Here is an 8,374-nt window from a genome sequence, read left to right as displayed (position 1 = left end):
TTCTTGCCAAAGGATAATGTTCTGCTTCTGCTCCCTCGCCGTTTGCTTTTCCCATTAGTCTTTCATTTGGTGTAAATCCAGAGAAAGTAAAGATGGAAGGAAGGAGGGAGGGAAAAATCTTCCTCCTTTTCGTGATCCCTATTTGATCTTCATTCCAGTCCAATTTGGGTGAAGGATTCCGATTGTCTGTCTCAATTTTAATAAAGTATAAACAATTCTGGAATCACCAGCGAGATACTGATAAGAACATGTTTCCAGGCCAACTTTCCACAAAAGCTCCCCCACAACAATGTACTAGACACTTCATACACTAACGACAAAATTGGGATCCGAACCCACACATGCAAAGCAAAATGCATCAGCACGCCACCGTCTTAACCTCTCGACCACCTTGTCAGCTGTTTGGACAGTACAGATCCTGGCTGTGCAGCCAGATGTGCAATGATGGAAATGCAGCTTCTGTAAGTAAATGAAATTTCCATCACATCAGGTCATGGCCTGTTGGGAATGGAGTGGTGTGAAACATTTCCAGACCATGTCCAACACGTTTCGACTCAGTGTGAAATCCCACCACGGAAAGACTGGAACATACAATCATTTCATCACATCATGATTAACATCACTCAGACACCTGAACCATTTGGTCACTGACGAAGTCATGATGACTTCGAATTTCTCATGAAATGACAACTAAACTCACTGACTGGAAGAATTGCTTTAATTCCACATGATCAGAGAGGCACAGCCTCAGACCGACTTGGCAGATGAATATTGATTGAATAATTTCTGTGTGAGGAATGTTCCAGCATCATAAACCAGGGGAACGTGCTGACTGAGCTGTGTCTTCATCTCTTCTGGGCAGTCGGACAGTTCACCCTTCATTCTGCTCTGATTCACTTTCCCAAAGCGGATCTACAGATTCTCAAATCTGGCGACTGGGTTTTCTTATTTTGTTCCATTTGATTTTTCTTGCTCCTGAATGATAATATATTCTAAACCTCGGATCAACCCTCCCCTTTGCGTCGTGTTATAGTCTTGGTTAAAAGAGACACAAAATGACACAAACACTCTGAAACATACAACACGGTCACACTTTCCTTCAGTGAGATTAATGTTGAGCTGTTTTCCAGGTTAAATGCAACTGCAAACACATTGCTCTCAAAGAAATTGTACGGGATTGAGTTGCCGTTGAAATATTAGCACTGGACATCTGTCCGAGCAGGAACAGCCATTTCAAACTCACATCCTTCACAAAGGCAACCACTGAGCTGTTTTCTTTTGTGAATGAAATTCATAAGAAAAGTTAAAGTTCACAAGAAAATGGATGTAAATGATTGATAGCTAAACTTTTGAAGCCATGATATGAATCCATGATTTTCTGATTATTAGACAAACACTCGAACCAATTAAGCTGCTGAGCCAGATCACAAGTGCTGTGACAACTAAGGGCAGAGGAGGGCACTCTTTATTCTCATCCCACTTCTCCACAGGTCACAACATCTATGTGAACTTTTCCCACATACTGATACAGTCAATCATATACTCTATTTTTCCCAGAATAGAAGACACTGACCAGGTTTCTTTAATGAACAACAAAATTATCCATTTATTGTCGAACAAGTTTTAACTAGTCATGAAGTAAAGCATAAACACACAGGTGGAAATTTTAAAAGTTCCTTTTTCACCTTGAACAACTTTTAAAGTCCTTTTTTTTATCTTCGAGCCACACGCACACACACACACCGGATAGCTGAAAAAATAAAAGGGATTTTTTTTTAAATTCAGCACTCTGTTACAGACAAAAAAAACCTCTTGGGCTGTTTATTTGCTCATTTTTGAAGAAATCATCAGATGAGATATGTTGCTCCAAAACTGGAATACAGTCTAACTTCCGAGTATACGTAGACACGTCACTAGGGTATTTTAGATCCGTTCTTTTCAGAAGGCATTGAGAATTAATTTTAGCAGGCCTTCTTCAAAGACATGCGACAAGATGAATTAACTCAGTGGACTTCTCAGGGTCTTTTAAAGATTTTCTGGAAAACAAACTGGGTTGTGGTCTTCTCTCCTTCCTTGACGATTCTTCAGGTTAACTTTATCAGCTGCTCACTCCAGCAGGTAAAACACACTTACTGCTACAACCAAAGGTTGTGAGTTTTCTGCTGTCTTAGGTTTGCGCTGCTGCTGCCAAGGTTGCCCAATCAAGGGGCATGACTGACTTCACTAACCACATTTCTTCCGGTTACCAGGGTTTCTGTTCTATATTTAACTTGAATCATGTGACAACCAGTAAACATAGTTGCCAAATTGGCTCCTTTGGTTCTCTCTTGAAAAAGAACTGGTCCTACATTTATTCAGTTTGATTATGACTTCTTCAAAAAATATTTTAACAGAAGAAACAGAATCCCTTCCATAACATCATGTACTTTCCCTGAGCTACAGGTTATTGCAAGTCTCTCTGGCTGTGTTTATTTTAGGTGATTTTGCACTCAGGTTCTTTTGGAATCCATGTGTTTGCAGATCTTTGTGAGTGAGAGATGTGGTAATATGCTTAAAAGATTTTCCTGTAAATTATTCGTATCTCCATCTTTCCCCGAACTTTGTACAAACACATTAATATGGGAATCACACACATCAGGCCGTCAAACCTGTCTGCTAAACATTGAAAGGTGGCAGTGTTTATTGTGACGGGGTTCCATTTTTGAAGACACATATTGATGATTCACACATGTAAAAATTTGTATATTATGTTCATGACATAATGAAATAAATAAACATTTCATTGCACTTGCCATGCTTGTTGAACATTTTCTCTGCTGATGCCCCCTGAATATATTAGAGAACATGGTGACGAGTTGAGATAAAAATCTGTAAATATAGGCAGCAAACAACAGCAGGGACTGCAGTGAACAGGATTTCCGTGACATATCTGTGCTTATATTGGTGGGTGAAATAAGATACTAAACACACAAAATCCTACATTTGAGCTCGCGTAAAAGATTGCTCTGTCTATGGAGATAGCATCAAAGAATGCTCAGGAATTTTGTCCTATGCCAGTGATCGTAACACACTTCAGGGGAACTGAAAAAAAAATGGTAAAATGGGCTTTCACAGAACAGATGAAATTTTACACAGAGAAGTGTGAAGTGATACAATTTGGAAGGAAGAATGCCATATAAATGAAACGTTACAATTCTAAACTGTGTGCAGGAGCAGAGAGACAATGTACACCAATGTTAGAAGGATTGAAAAGGTAGCTAAGAGCAAACAGGACACTTGGCTTTATTAATAGAGGCATAGAGTGAAAGCATATAAGTTATGCTAAACCTTTATAAAATACTGGGAATGAATGGCCTCCACCTGTACCTCTACAGAAAGCTTCCATTCCAGGTTTACACACACTCGTCAGGATCACGCTCCACAGATTCTGCCCTCCAGGCTCAGACATCCTCTTCAGAATCACTCTCCATACATCCCGCCACTCCACGCACGGATATCTCCCTCAGGATCAGATCAAAGAATGTTGCTTGTCACATATCAGCTCAAGCCTGAATGTTGTTCAGGTCTTGCTGCTTGCAGGTACAGATTGCTTCAGTATCTGATGAGTTGTGAATCATCAGCGAACATTCCCACTTCTGACTTTTGTTGAAGAGAAAGCCATCAATGAAACAGCTGAGGATGATTGGGCCTTGGACACTGCCCTGAGAAACTAGGTATCCAGTATGAAAGGTGGAGGACAATTAAATAACGAACCAGATGAGGAGGCTCCAAAAACATCCCTATCCTCAATGTTGGTGGAGCCGAGCACGTCAGTGCAAAAGATGAAGCTGAAGCATTTGAAACCATCTTCAGTCAGAAATTGCTCAGTGGATGATTCATCTCGGCCTCTTGAGGTCCCCAGTATCACAGCTTCCAGTTTTCAGCCAATTTGCTTCACTCCACATAATGGCAAGAAATAGCTGAAGGCACTCGATACAGCAAAGACTATGGGCCCTAACAACATTCCGGCTCTAGTGTAAATCTGAGTTCTTTTTGGCTTCAGTCTGGTTCATTAAATATACTGAGTCGGATGTGTAGGTAAAATCAATTACTTTATTTGCGCATTTAGCCGGCTGACTTCCTCTAATGCAACGACACTGACTCCACCCAGAGTCTGTCTGGTCCACTAGAGTAAGTAAAGTTTTTTGATACAGGTACTACTGTTTATACATTAAGATTCATGCTATACCCCCTTGTTTAACCAATCAGTGCGATACAATTCGACTTCACCCACGTGGTGACATGCAGTACATCTGTTACTGAGGTTCCAATACACTCCATTTTCAATACATACTTGTTACTAATAAAATATTGTTTTGTACCAGCAAGATAAAACAAAGCGGACAAGCAAGCTAATTAGCAAGAGCATAGGAATCATCAATAATCATTCTAGTCTCACTCCCTACATGGATCATGAGTCTGTCTCTACCTTGTGACAAGTAATTGCGGCGCTTCCTGCTATCTCTGTTAGGTGTACATTCCTGAGTGTTTCATGCAGTCTGCAGCTACATCAAGTAGTGGCAGTTCACGAAGATAAGAGGGGCCGAGCACTCCTTATCACTCACACAGGGATGGACATCATTTGATTCACAGGAGTCCATTTGTTCCAAACCACAGGGAGTCACACAATCAGGCCATAAAGAACAGATGTCTTTGCAATTACCAGTGTCGGCTAGTCTTTACAGTCTCACACGCTCTGCCTTTACTTTTAACTATTTCATTGTGGTTTCTGCCACTTAAAATCAAAGCTCAGCAAAGCTACTATTCCTAACTTGGCTATATTTCCCATTAAGCATAGTGCCATGCCTTTCTGCTCACTTCCACACTAGTACTGAAGACTTGTGCTCCAGAACTAGCTGCGCCCTCAGCCAAGCTGTTCCAGTAGAGCTACAACACGGGCATCTACTTGACAATGTGGAAAGTTGCCCAAGTGTGCCCTCTCCACAAAAAAAATGCAAGACAAATCCAATCTGACCAATTGCCGCCCCATCAGTCTACTATCAAGCATCAACAAAGTGATGGAAGATGTCACCAACAGTGCTATCAAGCACCACACACTTAGCAATAATCTGCTCATCGATGCTCAATTTAGGTTCTGCCAGGGTCTCTCAACTCCAGGAAATAATTTGGCAGATAGAGTATAATGTGGGAAAATGTGAGGTTATCCACTTTGGTAGGAAGAATAGAAAAGGAAAATATTATTTAAATTGTGAGAGATTACAGAATGCTGCGGTGTAGAAGGATCTGGGTGTCATCGTACATGAATCACAAAAAGTTACCATGCAGGTACAGCAAATAATTAGGAAGGCAAATGGAATGTTACCCTTTATTGCAAGGGGGATGGAGTATAAAAGTAGAGAAGTCTTGCTACAAATGTACATGGTGCTGGTGAAACCACACCTAGAGTACTGTGTACAGTTATGGTCTCCTTATTTAAGGAGGGATATACTTGCATTGGAGGCAGTTCAGAGAAGGTTCATTTGATTAATTCCTGTGATGAAGGTGTTGTCTCATGAGGAAAGTTGAGCAGGTTGGACCGATACTCATTGGAGTTGAGAAAAATGAAAGGAGAACGTATTGAGACATATAAGATTCTGAGGGGCTTGACAGGGTAGATGCTGAGAGGATGTTTCCTCTCGTGGTGGAATCTAGAACTAGGAGACACAGTTTCAGATTTACGGCTTTTTCATTTAAGAAGGTATTTCTTCTCTCAGAGGGTCATTAATCTTTGGAATTCTTTACCGCAGAGAGCAGTGGAGGCTGGGTCATTGAATGTCTTCAAGATTTTTATCTACAAGAGAGCCAAGGGTTATGTGGGCAGGCAAGAAAGTGGGGTTGAGGTCATGATCAGGTCAGCCATGATCCTATTGAATGGCGGAGCAAGCTCGAGGGGCCTAATGGCCTACTCCTGCTATGAGTTCTTCCGATCTTCTGTTCTTATGATCTCATTGCAGCTTGGTCCAAACAGAGACGAAAGACTGGAATTCCAGAGGAGAGGTGAGGGTGATTGCCCTTGAGTGAGTGTGGCATCAAGAATCCCTCGCAAAATTGAAGTCAATGGGAATCAGGGGGAAAACCCTCCACTTGTTGAAGTCATACCTAGCACAAAACAAGATGTTGTGGTTATTGGAGGCCAATCATCTCAGCCCAGGACATTGCCTCAGGAGTTTCTCAGGGTAGTGTCGTAGACCCAAACATCCCAGCTGTTTCATTGACGACTTTCTCTTCAACATAAGTCAGAAGTGGGAATGTTAGATGATGATTCACAACTCTTCAGATACTGAAGCAGTCTGTGCCTGAAAGCAGCAAGACCTGAGCAACATTCAGGCTTGAGCTGATAAGTGACAAGCAACCTTCTGGCCACACAAGTGCCAAGCAGTGAACATCTCCAATGAGAGAGAAAAAAAATCTACCTTTTGATATTCAGAAGCATTATCATCGTTAAATCCCCCACCATCAACATCTTGACCAGAAACGTAACTAGACCAGTCACATCTATGCTGTGGCTATAAGCGCAGGTCAGAGATTTCGAATTCTGCAGCAAGTATCTCACCTCCTGACACCCCAAATCCTGTCCACCATCTACAAGGCACAAGTCAGGAGTGTGATGGAATACATCCCACTCAACAGCACTCAAGAAGCTCAACACCATCCAGGACAAAGCAGCGCACTTGATCGGCACCTCACCCGCCACCTTAAACATTCAATCCCTCCACAACCAGTAAACAGTGGCTGCAGTGTGTACCATCTCCATATGCACTGCAGCAACTCGCCAAGTATCCTTCAACAGCACCTTCCAAACTCGTGACCACTACCACCTCGAAGGACAAGGGCAGCAGATGCATGGGAACTCACTACCTGCAGGTTCCCCTCCAAGTCACTCACCATCTTGACTTGGAACGATATCGCCATTTCTTCTCTGTTGTTGGGTCACAATCCTGGAACTCCCTCCCCAATAGCACTGTGGGTGTTCCTGCACCATATGGACTGCATCAGTTCAAGAAGGCAGCTCTCCACCACCTTCTCAACGGCAATAGGAATGGGTAATAAATGCTAGCCTTATCAGCGATACTCACACCCAAGAATGAAGAAAAACCAAATCACTCTCCACAGATTCCCCACAATCTGGGCTTGGACATATACTTCAGGAGCACAGAGCTTTATATCACTACAACATGAGTTCCAAACTTCAGATTCTGTTCACTTTTCACATTATTTTCTACCAGCTTTTATCAATTCAGTATTCGGGTCTCTGCTCCTCAACCGTTTCTAACATCTCACCTCTTACAAAAAAACACTCTGATCTATCGTAGGTAGTAGATGACCCCTCATTTTAAACTCCATCTGCCAAAGCATTGCTCACTCACTTAATCTATCAAGAAGATTTGAAAATAAATTTCTTGCCAAAGGATAATTTTCTGCATCTGCTCCCTCACCATTTGCTTTTCCCATTTGTCTTTCACTTGGTGCAAATCCAGAGAAAGTAATGATGGAAGGAAGGAGGGGAGGAAAAATCCTGCTCCGTTTCGTGATCCCTATTTGATCTTCATTCCAGTGCAGTTTGGGTGAAGAATTCCAATTGTCTGTCTCAATTTTAATAAAGTATAACAAATTCTGGAATCACTGTCTGGACATTGACAAGAACAGGTTTCGAGGCTGACTTGACACATAAGCTCACCCAACATAAATAATACACGAAACAGCTCATAAACTAGCGACAAGGATGGGATTCGAACCCACGTGTGCAAAGCACAATGGATTAGCATTCCATCGCCTTAACCTCTCGGCCACCTTGTCAGTTGCAGAGATACAGCTGTCACCTTCAGCACAGCTTCTGGCTGTGCAGCCAGCTGTGGAATGATGGAAATATATCTTCTGTAAGTAAATGAAGTTGGGAATGGAGCAGTGTGAAACATTTCCAGACCATGTCCAACACGTTTCTACTCAGTGTGAAAACCCACCACGGAAAGACTGGAACATACAATCATTTCATCACATCATGATTAACATCACTCAGACACCTGAACCATTAGGTCACTGATGAAGTCATGATGACCGAATTTCTCATGAAATGAAAACTGAACTAACTGACTGGAAGAATTGCTTTAACCCCACATGATCAGCGAGCCACAGCATCAGGCCGACTTGACGGGTGGTGTAAACAGATATCACTGCTTCTGATCTTCACCAGAACAGAGAGTGAGATGTAACATTGATCATCAAACAGACTGTGAGAGAATACAACAGAATAAAACACATGGAGAGACACTGTGGAATAACAAATAGATTTGATTGGAATGTTGAAATTTTGATTGGAATGGATAAAACACCAGAA

The 8,374-nt window shown here is 41.9% G+C and overlaps 1 non-coding gene across 1 annotated transcript; it reads right to left on the bottom strand.

Moving 5' to 3' along the window:
* Window positions 1–7,754: 7,754 nt before the first annotated feature.
* trnas-gcu (transfer RNA serine (anticodon GCU)) lies at window positions 7,755–7,836 on the bottom strand. The gene has a single exon. It is a non-coding gene; the product is annotated as a tRNA-Ser (tRNA).
* Between the last annotated feature and the right edge of the window lie 538 nt (window positions 7,837–8,374).

The sequence above is a fragment of the Heterodontus francisci genome, chromosome 28 (genome assembly GCF_036365525.1).
Source record: "Heterodontus francisci isolate sHetFra1 chromosome 28, sHetFra1.hap1, whole genome shotgun sequence".
NCBI lineage: Eukaryota > Metazoa > Chordata > Chondrichthyes > Heterodontiformes > Heterodontidae > Heterodontus > Heterodontus francisci.
The sequence above is the reverse complement of the archived record's forward strand: the minus strand, read 5'-3'. Positions and strand labels throughout refer to the sequence as shown.